General features: G+C 32.3%; 1 protein-coding gene and 1 long non-coding RNA gene across 4 annotated transcripts in view; one reads left to right on the plus strand and one right to left on the minus strand.

Annotated features, from left to right (window-relative positions):
* Positions 1-13,872, minus strand: part of LOC146998329 (uncharacterized) — a 353,123-nt gene that overhangs the window by 248,943 nt on the left and 90,308 nt on the right. Inside the window, exons 3-4 of one of the 3 annotated variants that reach the window (XR_015040446.1) lie at positions 9,954-10,025; positions 6,782-6,917 (exon numbers count right to left, since the gene is read on the minus strand). The exons of the other annotated variants lie outside the window; for them this stretch is intronic. The gene's annotated coding sequence lies outside the window, so the exon portion shown is untranslated. The remainder of the gene's footprint in view (positions 1-6,781; positions 6,918-9,953; positions 10,026-13,872) is intronic. 3 annotated transcript variants of the gene reach the window in all.
* LOC118196637 (uncharacterized) overlaps positions 1-13,872 on the plus strand; it is a 189,498-nt gene that overhangs the window by 174,234 nt on the left and 1,392 nt on the right. The window contains exon 4 of the long non-coding RNA XR_004759446.2: positions 12,034-12,111. This is a non-coding gene — a long non-coding RNA (uncharacterized LOC118196637). The remainder of the gene's footprint in view (positions 1-12,033; positions 12,112-13,872) is intronic.

Here is a 13,872-nt window from a genome sequence, read left to right on the forward strand (position 1 = left end):
GGCAAATCGCCAGTAACAGTCTTTTCGGATCTTGCGGCTGTTGGTAGACTTTACTCGGGAAAAAACCTAACGCCCAGGTTAATAAGATGGGCTTTAAAACTCCAAGAATATAATATCACAATAAAATATAAACCGGGTAAGGAAAACAATGTAGCTGACGCACTTTCTCGTATAATACTGGACGATGAAGGTAATGAACTTAAATGCGCTGTGTTGACTTCAAAAATTTTAGATTCTAGAAATACGGTTATTACTGAACTGAAAGCTGATCCTGAATTTGGAAATATCTATGCTTATTTTAAAGACCCCGAAAGCTTTGAGCACACAGATATCGATGCGATAAGAAATAGAGCAAAAAACTATGAAATAATAGATAATTTATTATTCTATACGAAAACAACAAACGAAAATCTTGAGTATAAGCCAGTCATCCCAGCCTCGCTTCGATTAAGCATTTTGAAGGAGTTGCACGAAAAAAAAACAGCGGGCCACCTCGGGGTCAGAAAGACTTTAAAAAGGGTACGCGAGGCGGTATATTTCCCGCAATTATACAAAATAGTAACGGCGTATGTCAGGTCCTGCAATCAATGTCAGTTAATAAATGATATTAATTACAGCCCGGCCGGGTACTTAAATAGCATTCGCGCTACATTTCCGAATGAAATTTTAGGCATAGATCTCCTTGGTCCCTTCCCCCAGAGCGAGTTAAATAAAAATCGTTTTCTTTTAGTAATAGTAGATCATTTTTCAAAATGGATAGAAATTGTTCCACTTAAACGCGCGTCAGCCAAAACAGTCGCAGATGCATTCTTACACAGATACATTTTAAAATACGGTGCACCGATAAAAGTCATTAGCAATAACGGAAAACATTTCATTAGTCAAATATTTGAAAACATATGCAATGGACTTGATATACGCCATATCAAAATGGTTCCGTATAGACCACAGGCTAACATAGCAGAAAGAGTTAATAAAAACATTGTAAAAATAATTCGCAGTTACGTTAGCACACATCACAAGCGCTGGGATGGCTACATAAATGAATTAGCTTATGCTTTAAGAACGGCACATCATGATACTACGGGAAAACCTCCAGCAGAATTATTTTTAGGCAGAAAGTTAATTACGCCTTTAGATAAATTATTCTTTGTGCAACAAAGAGAGCAGGAATGTAGACAAAAGGACGTGCAAAAACTAATTGATCAGGCGCTTAAAACTTCGGATACGGCAAGAAATAGACAAAAGTTATATTACGATAGAAAACGCCGTGAAGCAGAAAACAACAAACGAAAATCTTGAGTATAAGCCAGTCATCCCAGCCTCGCTTCGATTAAGCATTTTGAAGGAGTTGCACGAAAAAAAAACAGCGGGCCACCTCGGGGTCAGAAAGACTTTAAAAAGGGTACGCGAGGCGGTATATTTCCCGCAATTATACAAAATAGTAACGGCGTATGTCAGGTCCTGCAATCAATGTCAGTTAATAAATGATATTATAAGTTGGGGATAAAGTATTGAAACGGAAATTTTCTTTATCAAGTGCCCCAGACAATTTTATGGCAAAGCTAGCTCCAAAATTTGAAGGCCCCCTATGTAATTCAGGAAATCAAAGGAGTAGTCTTATATCTTAAAAACGAGAGAGGGGAAATCTGTAAAGCAAGTCCCGACCAGGTGAAAAAATATTATAATCCAAATGATTTTGAAATCCTTAAAAGTTTCTTGCAGGACTCAAGTCTAAACGAAATAGAAGGGCCAGAGACTGCAACAACTATTGCACCACCCAAGAAACGGAGAACTGAAGAGAGACCTAGCACTTCTACAACCCGGACGTCGGTATCAAAAAGAAAAAATGAGTTTCAAACTCCGGCGTTTAAGAAAAACAAAAATACAGATGAACCGGGTAAAGAAACCGTGGCAAAGACGAAAACACCACCTACAAAAGCTGGCAGGAGAAATTACACATCAAGGAGAACGCGCACACGGCCACAGAGTCAGGTGCCAGCAAGGCCGCCGTTCCGGAAACTGAAACGCCAACAGGAGGCACAGAAGTACGAGGAACAGAAGAAATTCAAGGACTCCAGACCCGAGGACGTCAAGACCAGCCGTCCCAGGCAGAAACGCAAAAGCCAACAACCAGACGATTACTCCGTCAAGAGGCCAGCATGTAGAGGACGCAAAAGAAAGATCAACGGGGACGACACGCGGAGATCAACAAGGAGAAGATTGACATCCATGACACCTCTAACTTGGGATCAATTTTGTCAAAAACGGATGACGGAGTTTCAAGCATCGAAAACTCAAAGATAAGTTAAAACCTTCTATAATTTTTTTTCTCTTTTGTTCCGAAATGTTATGCATAAGTACGAAGTTCTATGCTTTGACGAAAGTCAATATGTCTCGGTTGAGACTTAGTTTTGTTTTACTTTATTTAGCTAAGGCAAAAGTATTATTTTCTTTAAGTGTAAAAGCTAAAAACAAGCATTTTCTGTTGGTCGAAAGACTAATTCTGTTATGTTAAAGCCAAAATTTGGCCGGAGATAAAAATAACTTCGTATTCTTGTACTAATAAGAATTTTAGTTCCAGTACCGCCAGCTTGGCGAAGAATGAGTAAAGTAAAAATTTATTTTCTCTTATTCATTTTATGGTAAATTGTAAAAACCATATGTATTAAACTTTTGTAAATGTATGTAAATACTTGCATGTTATGTAAAAGTAGAATTTAGTCTAGAAGCATAAAATTGTAGATGCTAAAAGTGAATGCTTAAAAGCAATGAAGTCAAAATTTAAGTATTAAACTGTTAAGTCATGCTTTAGAGCGAAAGCCTGCATGTTTAAAGATGAATGAGGGGGAAGCTAGAATGAATGTGTTTTGTAGGGTTCTCCACCTACATTTGAATTTTTAAGAATATTAAAGTAGCTCATTGAGTTGTAGAATGTCGAGTAAGGTGTGTCTGTTTGGTTGTTGAATTCTAACAAATCATGGTGGTTAGGGGAAGTGTTGTAAGACTAAAACACGAATATTCCCGTTTGACACCACACACGGTGGAGAGCCAGGGTAAAGTTAAATTAATGCTTGAAAAATTGAATGAATGTGAAGTAAGCAATAACTAAGAAAAACGAATCGTTAAAAACAAAAATTTATTGTGTCAAGAAAGTGTAAATTATAATGTATGTAGAAAGATACTGATACTTATTCCTTCCAGATGCTGGAAGGAAAGACCAAGATTGATTGATGAAGTCCAGGAAAAGTTGCTGTAAGAAGAAAGCTTTGTAAAGAGTAACAGAATATTAATATATAATTGTTATATAAGATTTTTTTTGTGTAAACGAGGCTTTCGCCAGTTAGTTCAGAATTAGATAAACTTACATCAGGTCGTTTGTAGGACCTGCTTCCAAGTTTTCCAAATTCTGGCAGCGGCAAATGTAGGGTTTATATTTATTTTAACTAACATTTATTTTAAGTTTAAACTATCTTTCCTGCCAAGCCTTACTTTCCCCTGGAACTGCCAATGCCAGAATATGTAAATTTGAGTAGAACGCGCAAGCATTCAAATTATCAGCGGAAGTAGTATGATTTAAATAGAAGGAAACAAGTTCGGTGAGAGAGTTATTCTTACTTCGCGAGCGCGGAGGTAGAAATCGAGAATTAAAGAACCCCGCGTTGCGGCCTATGTGCTTGGCGGGAAGTAGTTGCAATTGTTCCAGTGAGCTTCAAGTCTGCTGAATTAGCTGCGGTATTTGTAAAACGCGGTGAGTTAGTTATTTTAGAGAGCCTCGTAGTTAGAATATTGTCTTTACTTTCTTTTCAGGTTTTTATTTTTATTTGACTGCCTAGTTGGCACAGTTTGTAAGCGTCAAGAGGACGCAATTGTAATTTAGTACGTTGAATAAAAAGGGACTTAAACCCTTTATAAGACTCTGTGGTTTATACAAGCTTTCACAGTCACCTCTTGGTTGCGTGCTAGTTAGAGGCGCGCAACGTTATATATGATTAAACAAATTATTATAATACTTACCCAAAAGAACTGATCGAGAAGCCTTGGGTAGATTAATTTATACGTAGTTTATGAAAGAGTTGAATATAAAACTTTTAAATAGACATTTAAACTAGATATTAAGGTAATAAACTTAAAATTTTTTATCAACGTACACTACGAATTAAAAGCGATCAGTGGCAACACTTTTCGAAATAAAGCATTTTTATCTACAGCGTGCGAGACTGTTGACATTCGGAAAAATGAGTGCGAGAATTAGCATTTTTAGAGTTTTTAATTCATATCTCTGCTGATTAAAGTCGTACGACCATGAGAATGTTCGAAATAGCTTTCCACATAATTTTGCAACAAGGTACCTTTCTCCAAATTCAACTCCTCGGCCGTTCCATAGGAGATGGTGTTACAAACAAACAGACGCGTACAGATTTTAATAGTAAAAATGTACTGCGAAACTTTCATAGGCAGCGATCATTCTGCCAAAAAAAACTTCACTGTAGGATGTTAAAAAAAATTCTCTTATATATTTTATTCATTAGATGGTGTTGTAGAAAAGCACTATCTAATGAATAAAATGTAAGAGAAATGAGATGGGGTTTAAATTTTCTGCGAAAGCTAGGATTCTAATTATAACCACTAATTAACGTGAAAGTTTTTAATGAATGAAGAAGTCTTAAAACATTTAACATCAGTGATAAAAGATTAATTCGTATCTCCTTAACACTATACATTTTTAAATCGAGATTCATTATGATCTTCCTTTTATAATTGTATATTAAGTCAGACTGCTAAAAGGACTATAAATTCCCAAAAATTAAACTTTGGAATACTTTATTAAGACCTGGAGGTAAACATTTTGTGGGAGATAACAAAAATCATGGATAGAGTTATGCAAACTCATGGACCATTTTAAATTAGAAATGGGAAAATAAGATGAGAAAAAATTTTACTTCGTTCATAATTTACAGAAAGTTACTGTCTGTAAAGATATGAAAAGACTGCATAAAAATTGTATCGGTATAGAAAAAACTAAGTCCATTAAATACTCGAATTTCTTATTAAAAACAAAATGTGAAGAACATTATGTTCATGCGAAAAAAAATAAAGCAGGAAGAAGTGTTCATTTTTCCTTTCTTGGCTTAGCTGACAATTTCTGGCACTGAAGAAGAAGGTAATATATGCTTAAAAGTTTTTTCTATTCTAAGTGTATATAAATAGCTATCGTAAGATAGCTAATACAATAGCTATCCTACAGATATTATGAAATAAGATAAGTCGTGTGTTTTTTAAATTCCTCCTATTAGCTCACACTCTCCCTATATCTTATTCAAATTTCCAGTCGTTAATAAAATACTTTTTATTCATCCACTCATGTTTAAATACCCTTTTTTAAACGTTTAGTGGATGACACTGGATGTTAATACAATTTTTCACATATTAAATTTCTTTTTAAATTTTAATTTTAAAAAAAATGTGTTTTTATTTTATTTATTTGCTTATTTATTTTGTTTTGTATTTTAAAATTTTTTTCTTTGTTGACCTAAGTAGGAATTGACTTTAAAAATGTTTTATTTAATTAATTATTAATTAATTAATTTGTAATCGTTAATAAAATACTCTCATGGCGCGGGAGCTGGAATAGACTCCTACTCCAACTTGCTTTATTTGCCGCGATTAACCGGCGAAATTTCAGTTTGTGTTCCGGCTATCGAACTTTGGTGCTTCTAGGAGCGCTGCAGGTAAATAAAATACTCTGTATTCATCTACCCAAGTTCAAATACATTTTTTTAAACTTGTAGTGGATGACACTTGAAGTTAATACAGTTTTTTTTTCACATATTAAATTTTTTTGTATTTAAAAAAGTCTTTGTATTTCTTATTTTATTTATTTATTTATATATTCATTTATTTGTTTGTTTGTTGTTGTTGATCTAAGTAGGAATTGACTTAAATCATATATATACAAAGGAATATACGAAGAAAAAAAAAAAAAAAAGACCTGTGCGGTCAAGAATTTTGCGCATTGAGCTGAAAAATTTGAAAACAAGGTAAAAAGAAAATTCTTCATGCTATTGCTTAAAAGCAACTCTCATACTGTGGTTCCCGGGTAAAATTTTTTAACACTATGTAAAAATAATTTATATTACAAAAAGTTTAAATACAAGACGTATGAAATATTTAACAAGAAAAAGGACAAATAAAAAGTGAATGTAAAACTCAAATCAAATTAAAAGTTAAAAAATGTTGATGAAAGTTTAATCCTAAAATATTTTAAAATAAACACAAAAATTATTTTAAACGCAAGCAAAGTTACTAAGAATCACTAAGAAATGGTCAATTAGCCCAATTCGAATCTCATTACGGACTTATCAAGAGAAATGCACAATGAGTTTCGAATTCAGCTAATTTCATAACGCGTTTCGTCAAAACATGAAGAATTGAGACTGAACACGAAAAAACTTTTTGAGCATTAAACCGACAAGAATAATTAATATAACTTAAGTCTCAATTTTTCTATTTCATTTCCCGACGCTGTTGAAACACATTAATGGTGAAATAAGAACTATAAAATCTCGCCTGGTAAAGCAAATGTACAGAATAAAATAAATAGCGAATTGCTATTAGTCATCATGTACATTATTTTAAGGGAGTACCTACTTAGCTTGAAGATTTAAAACTTTGTAAAAGAAGGAATAAAAACGTTTTAAATTTAAACAATAAAGCGCATCAAATTGGGTCTTGCTATGACTAAAATTAAAACAAGGGAAAGAAAAAATCTTAAGCATACCTGTATCTATGACTTCTTCTTTGAAAAGCTATCAGCTAAGTGGTGGGGGTAAAACCTGACTAAAAAATTGTGGGTTGCTGTTGATCGCCGAAGATGGTGGTATTTGATCAAAATGGCGTCTTGCTCGAAGTAAATTCTAGAAAGTAGTTAGAAGGTGAATACAAAATGACTAGCTCTAAAAATTGGTAAAACTGTCTAGAAAGCAGTTGAAATTGGAAAAAATAGAGTATTTTGTTAATTAAAGTCGTAATTCTTCAAGCTAGAGGGCTTGCAAACTACTTGAAACGAAATTGGCCCTTAAAATCAATAAAGGAAAAGAAATGGCTAGAAAAAGGTTTAGTAATTTATTTAAGAATATAATTTGAATTTCTGAGTCAAACGTGGAGAGTAAAATTGAAGTGGCAAGAGGAATTAACTTTACATTTTTACAATAGATCATCTGAATTAGCCATCCATCAATCACCTTCCTTCGGGATTTAAGAAAAAAATTTCATTTTCTAATTTAAATAATCTAAAAAAAATAGGTAAATGCCAGCTTTTTTAAGGAATTTTTAATGACTATTTTTGGAATAAGATTGCTTTGTAAGATTTTAACAAAGTAGAGTACTTCTTTTTGGAGGTGTTTTGTATTATTACAGCATCTTTTAATTCTAAGAAGTTATGCATTAATTGTATTGATAACGACTCTTTTAGAAATATTAGAATTCCAGTTAGTTAATTTAATTGTAGGAAAGTTGAAATCTCTGTGTTTGTCGAAAATTTTAATATGATTGTAATCTAGAATATGCAAATCAAAGTAAACTGCATCATTTTAAACAGTAATAGTGGTATTAAGCTTAAGCTTGAGGCAAGTTGGATAAATATTTGCGTTCTCTATTTTGTTGAAGTTGTTAAAGGTAATATCATCTATATAACATCATCTATATAACGAAAAATGTGTTGGAAATACTGTTATCTTCAATTTTAAGTAAACGTACAAATTTAAATTCTTGGGTAAATAGGAAGAGTTCACAGATTGCAGTTGAAATGTTCCCGCCCATAGGTATACCTTGTACTGTCTTAAGATGTTGTTATTGAATTGAATATAATTGTTAAAGTACACTTGTAAGAAAAAGTTCCCAGTCTTCAGTAGATATTATTGTAGTTAACTGTGGAAATAAATTAGGGAGAGTAAGCAAGCTACTATGAATTTCTTCTAGCAGTAAAGTAGTATAAAGGTTCTCAAAATCGTAGCATTGTGTATGTTCCATTTTAAGTGAATTTAAAGTCTTAAGAATTTGCTTGTTGCTTGAAATCATCCAGTTGCAATCTTGATCTTGAAAATCAAAATTATTGATAATATCCCGAATGATTTTAAGTTTCTCTGCAAAGAGATAATCTTATATCTTTTAAATAACTTCTGGTACTGTTGGCAATATATCTGAACTTGACTGGGGTTTTATCAAACTTAGGAAGTGCATAGAGGTTTGCAAACATGTTATTAAATTTGTTGTGAAGGATTTTAAGTCTTTTATGAAGTGCTTTAAATTTATTGAAAATAATTTTAGTGCTGATAGATACTTGTTGATAGGTGCAGGTGCTTTGTAATTCCTTAAGCAGAATGTCATAATAATTTTTTTTTCAGATGACACTGAAACTATTACTCGCTGGGTCGATTTTCCAAATATGGCAACTTTGCCTTCCCTTGCCATTTTCTGGCAACCCTAAACCCGCCTTGTGGGGAAGCTATCTTTCCGCAGCTGGACTTTTCGTAACAATATAATATTACGATACTTTGCGCTTGTACCACAAGTACTTAACCACAACTACCCAGACATCACTTGTCTCACTGATCAATTTGATAAGACTTAATGTCAGCTGAGTGTCTAATCGCTTTGCATACAATTCAATAGTTGCTCTGTTATTGAAGTGAACATCATTAGAGTAGTCCAGTAAACGAGGTGCATATCCGAAAGTTCACCATTAATGCATTCTTCCACGGTGAAAGTTCTCTATAGTTTTAAAAAAAGTTTCTTTATTTCAAGGTCTAAGAACTTGGAATAATAGGAATTGTGTCAGAATTTTCAAGTGAAGCATATCGCGGTAACATACATATTAGCAATGCAAAACGTTTGTTTTCTTTAATGAACTTTAAATTTTTCTATTATAAACTGCTGATATACCGTATGTTTCCATGAAATCGTAAATTATTATTTTAGCTACTCGAATTTCCAGCTGTAACAAAACAGATAGTATTGTCACTTCATTTTCAGAAAATATTTTAAAGAAACTTCATGCGCAAGAGATCCAATTAAAAGAATAAAAAAACTGTTTTAGACAAACACAGTCTTATATTTATTAAAGAAGTATACAAGTTAATTTACTATGAAAAACATAGGGCGTTTTCTTCCCATCATATTTTAAAGCTATTTTCTGCTATTGTTGTTCCAAAGAGCTTTAAGCTTAGAATGTAATATATTTGTTGGGCATGGTCAATATCCGTCGGCTATTTAACCGTTTCATCACTGAAAATGTCGTGCAAGGTGCACTTCGGGAGAGACCGATTCTACATCCGCCAGAATGCTTCTTTCCCATCCTAATTTCGAAAGAGAATGTCTCAGCCAGATGAACACGGAGATTTCCACCTTTCTTTCCCTAACATCAAACACTTCAAAGGACTTCTGGCTCACTATTTTAAAAGCCCCCCGGCCGCACAGACATTATATACTTCCAAACATTCAAGCATTCTCCAGGATTGAGCCTGGGCCCAACCAGTTAAGCGAAGACGATCAGAGCGGCTATCATTATTTCGAACAGCTTGCTTTAAAGATGTGGTTATATAATCCGGAACTTGGACTTCTGATGATTAATTATTAATCTAATAGACTTAATTATATAGCTTCAATTTGTTTCAGGTATTAAACTGAAATCTGTACAGGAAAATTTGACTGCACTCTCCAGCCTCAAAATTGTAACTTTGCTCTTATACTCAATATAAAATATCTGTCCCATCCTTTCATTTTTATTCCTTTTTTTTGGTACATAAATCTGAGATTTCAAGATTTCCTGCATTCTCATCCTCACTGGTAATCTTCATAAAACTTTAAGACAGTGAAGCTCTATTTTGAACATCTTAAAATATTTTACAGTGGCACTAACTAATTTAAGCACTGTAATAGGGTTTATTGCATACCTTTTATAGTAAACCACATCAGCTTCAGAAAAGGTATAGCAGTATAACAGAATTAATTGAGAATTCAGAATTCTAAAATGAGAAAAAATAATTTTAATTGAGTATAACTATGTTTTCTTGATAAATTTATTTTATGTTTTTATGTTTTTTATCTGCAGTAAATCTTACTTTAACAAAAATGACCTTGATGGCAAATTTGTTTTTCTGCTTTTATTTTTTTACTTCATTGTTTATTTCTCATTTTCAGAGTAGTGAATTTAATGACAATTTGAACAATCTAATCCATCTAGATCTATTTTATAACTCCGTATTTTAATTATAAATGTACCATTTTGGTACCTAAGAAACAATTAAACTACGTCGAATAGAATAGCTCATAAATTTAAACTATAATTAGAGTAAAACTTTAGAGTATAGCCTATCTAATATGTTAAATTTTTGAATATGGCAAAGCATACGAGGGCTATCTGCCTAAATGGTTAACCTATGTAATAAGTAGCAAATAATTATTTTCTTGAAAGAAGCCAATTTATATCAAATGTATAATTAAGGTAAGTATTATCTAGCGTTTAAATCTTATATGATTATATAAAACGGAAAATGCCATCATGAAGTACTTTTTTACTAAAAGAAGAAATCAGTTGTTTTTTATACCTCTATAAAATGTATGATTAAAGCAAGCATGTCCTAATATTTCACTAATGCATAAGTACATAAGGGAGAAAAATGCCATCATAAGTTATTTGTTACGGGAAAAACAATCACCTGTTCTTGATTTCATTGTACTTATGTTGAATCAAACGTAAAATTATTTGCAAGATAAACAAGCACACATTTGTTTATTTTTAGTCCAAAGAGGCAATTTGCCCAGAAGGACTATTAATTTCGTTTTGGCATTTTGCGTCGATTCACGATAAGCGTTGTTTCACTTCCCAAATTGTTGCTACCAAATATTATCTCCCTGTCTTATATTTAAAGAAATTAAATAATGAAGAAGCTGCATAAATGTGTCTACGTTTCTCGCATTGTGATAAAACAATGGTAACTAGAGCAATCAAAATTTGAATAAGGTAACCTTCCATAGAATATGGGCATGTGGAGCCCCTAATTTGAATTTGAAATTTTTTTTTATTATCGATTTTGTAACATTTCATTAATTTTGTAACATTTCAACGAATTTTTGTTTTAAAAACTAAACGATTTAAAAGCGAGCAATGACAACATTATATGAAAAAAAAAATATATATATCTCCAGCGCGCGAGACTCTGTATGGTAAATTCTAAAGGTATGCTCATTTTAAAATTAATTTGCGATATTGCTGTTGAACTGATTTTATATGTATGATATTTAATAAATAAAGGTAAGACGCAAAACGTTAAAAAGTGCCCCTTTGGACGTAATTTAAAATCTGAAACCTTTCAGACTTTTTTTAAATAAGATTAATTTCTATTCTTGATTATAGCCCTTTTGATCATACTTCTTGATCATTCTCCAGGATTATAGGATTATTTCGTAGCTTCTATTCCTATTTCATCCTCTTATTTGGTTAAATGAAGTACAGCTTTATCTAAAGAGTGTGATCCATTTACATGAGTCGCAGTAAATAAATCATGTTTGACATTTTCCTCCCTTGTTGACTGTATACTAAACAAGGATTTCCTCTCTAGCTTTATTAAGATATATAGAATGCTTTATAGTACAATAAAGCCAGCTATTTTTAACAAAATACTGAGCTTAAGGGATTAAGACTGACGTCAATCTGTGTATATGCAGTGTCTAGCTCTATTTGGACTAAAATCAGTATCCATTTGAAGTATTTGTAGTATATAGACGTTTTGCCATTTCCTATGGCAATTAGCGCTATATTTTCTAGCGCTATTTGATTTTTGTCTCCAAATCTGCAGATTGAAAGCAGAATCACTTCTAGATAGTTGATAGCCTGTTAACGATAGTTGATGTAGTCTGTTAATGATACTTCTAGATAGTTAATCGTTTGTTAATGATAAGACATAAAATACTAAATTAAATTTACTGTGACTTTAACTACTTTTTTATTAATTATGATTTTATTTGATCCAGGTAATGCCACCAAAGATTAAAGAAATGAGAAGCAATATTTCGATGGCTTGGAAATGCAGATGTTAGCCGTTAAGCTTTGTAAGTATTGTTTTTAAGCCAAATGTGTTTAAAAGTTTTAATGTAAAGAACTGAAAACTATCTTCCGTCATTCAGGAACTTATTATTATGCTATCAAAATCATTAAAATTAGCAGTAGTATAAGGAATTTGAAATTCTGTATAAGCTTGAATATGTAAAGATTAAGAATGAGTATTATTTTTCATATTATAGTTTTAAAACTAGACGAAAATCTCCAGAAATACAGCTAACTGACACTCTAGATATAACACTTGTAATAATCTAACTGATATAAGATCATATGTGCGAACAAGTAGGAAATGGCAAAACGTCTATGAGTTCATCATTAGAGAAGGTGTTATATTTCTTATTGGAATTTTTTCCTATTTCAGGAATCATGAAAAGCTTAGATTTTCTTAAAATTGGAATTTCTGACATAATTTTCTCTTTCTAAGATAGCAATCTTAAAAACCATTGCTCATCATCATATTTTGAGCTTGTTAATGCAACAACAGCATACATTTAAACGAAAACGTTTTCGCTTGTAAAGAAACATTGAGTTTTTACATATATTTATCATTTTTTGATATTCTACATCAAATAGATACAGAAATTATGAAATGCAATTAAAGTATGTCTTCAGTTAATTTGACGTAATTAAAGTTATATGTCAATTTTCGATGTGTGTAAGACTAAGAAGTACAATATGAGTTGAAATGTTTTCTTATGAATGGGCATGGAGATGAACCCTGATGGTATATTTTGCTGAAATAGCATTTTCAAAGAAAGTCCTGTTTCAGCTGTGGTCTGGAAAGCATCTCAGGATGAATTCCAGAAATTCTTGCCTTACTCTATTGATCAACAAATGTAGATTAGATCTTGTAGAAGAGATTAAATTTTAATCTTAAATTAGGATCTTTGATAGCTTAGAATATCAAAAAGTTTCTTAATGGGTATTTATGGTCGTTACTCTGGTAGAATTATTAAATTTATGGGCAAACTAATCCTCGACTCCAGAATTTTTAGAGTCTATAGCTTGAACAACTCTTTGAAGCGCTATGTCCATGAATAAACAAGCTATCTCTAAAATTCTATCTCAGATACCCTCAACCGTATACCCAGTGCATACGGCAGACCTCAGCATACTGGGTATACGGCAGACATCACCCAGTCTAGGCTAACTTGTAAAAATGCGATCTATCTCTCAATGGAACGATATCTTTTATTACTTTATTGCGCAAATACTATATCAGATATAGACTCATAGCTACGCCAAATATAAGTGAAAAAATGACAAATTTTTCTTGCATTATATTATTGCACAAACATCCTGTGTGGAAGACATCATTTTAATAACATCTACATGAAAATCATGTTTACGCCATATTAGAATGTACAGCTTTGCTTCCAAACACTCCACAGAGAACTTCTACAATTTTGCTTTTTAGTTCTTGGGTTTCACTTTACTAAAATAAAATGTAAATCATCTTCTGTCACCTTTGAAACAGTTCACCTTTGAAATAGTTCACCTTTGAATGTCTGCTTTGAAATAGCTCAATAAGCAACAAAGGCTTGCCATTAATCGGAATATCTCGACGTTAATTTCTGTTAGTACGTGTATTTTTACCCAGCACTTATAAGCCGCCTGTTGAGAAACTTTTATACGCGCTGATGATAATTTATGAAACCACCGCTGCACCATAAGAAAGCTATACTTCAAATTTGAAAGATTTTCTAAGTGATCTTTAAACTTTACGATCACGAATTCCAAACAAAGGCCGT

This window comes from Stegodyphus dumicola, chromosome 3, assembly GCF_044657685.1.
Source record: "Stegodyphus dumicola isolate Sdum_Otavi_A_Nest chromosome 3, ASM4465768v1".
Taxonomy (NCBI): domain Eukaryota; kingdom Metazoa; phylum Arthropoda; class Arachnida; order Araneae; family Eresidae; genus Stegodyphus; species Stegodyphus dumicola.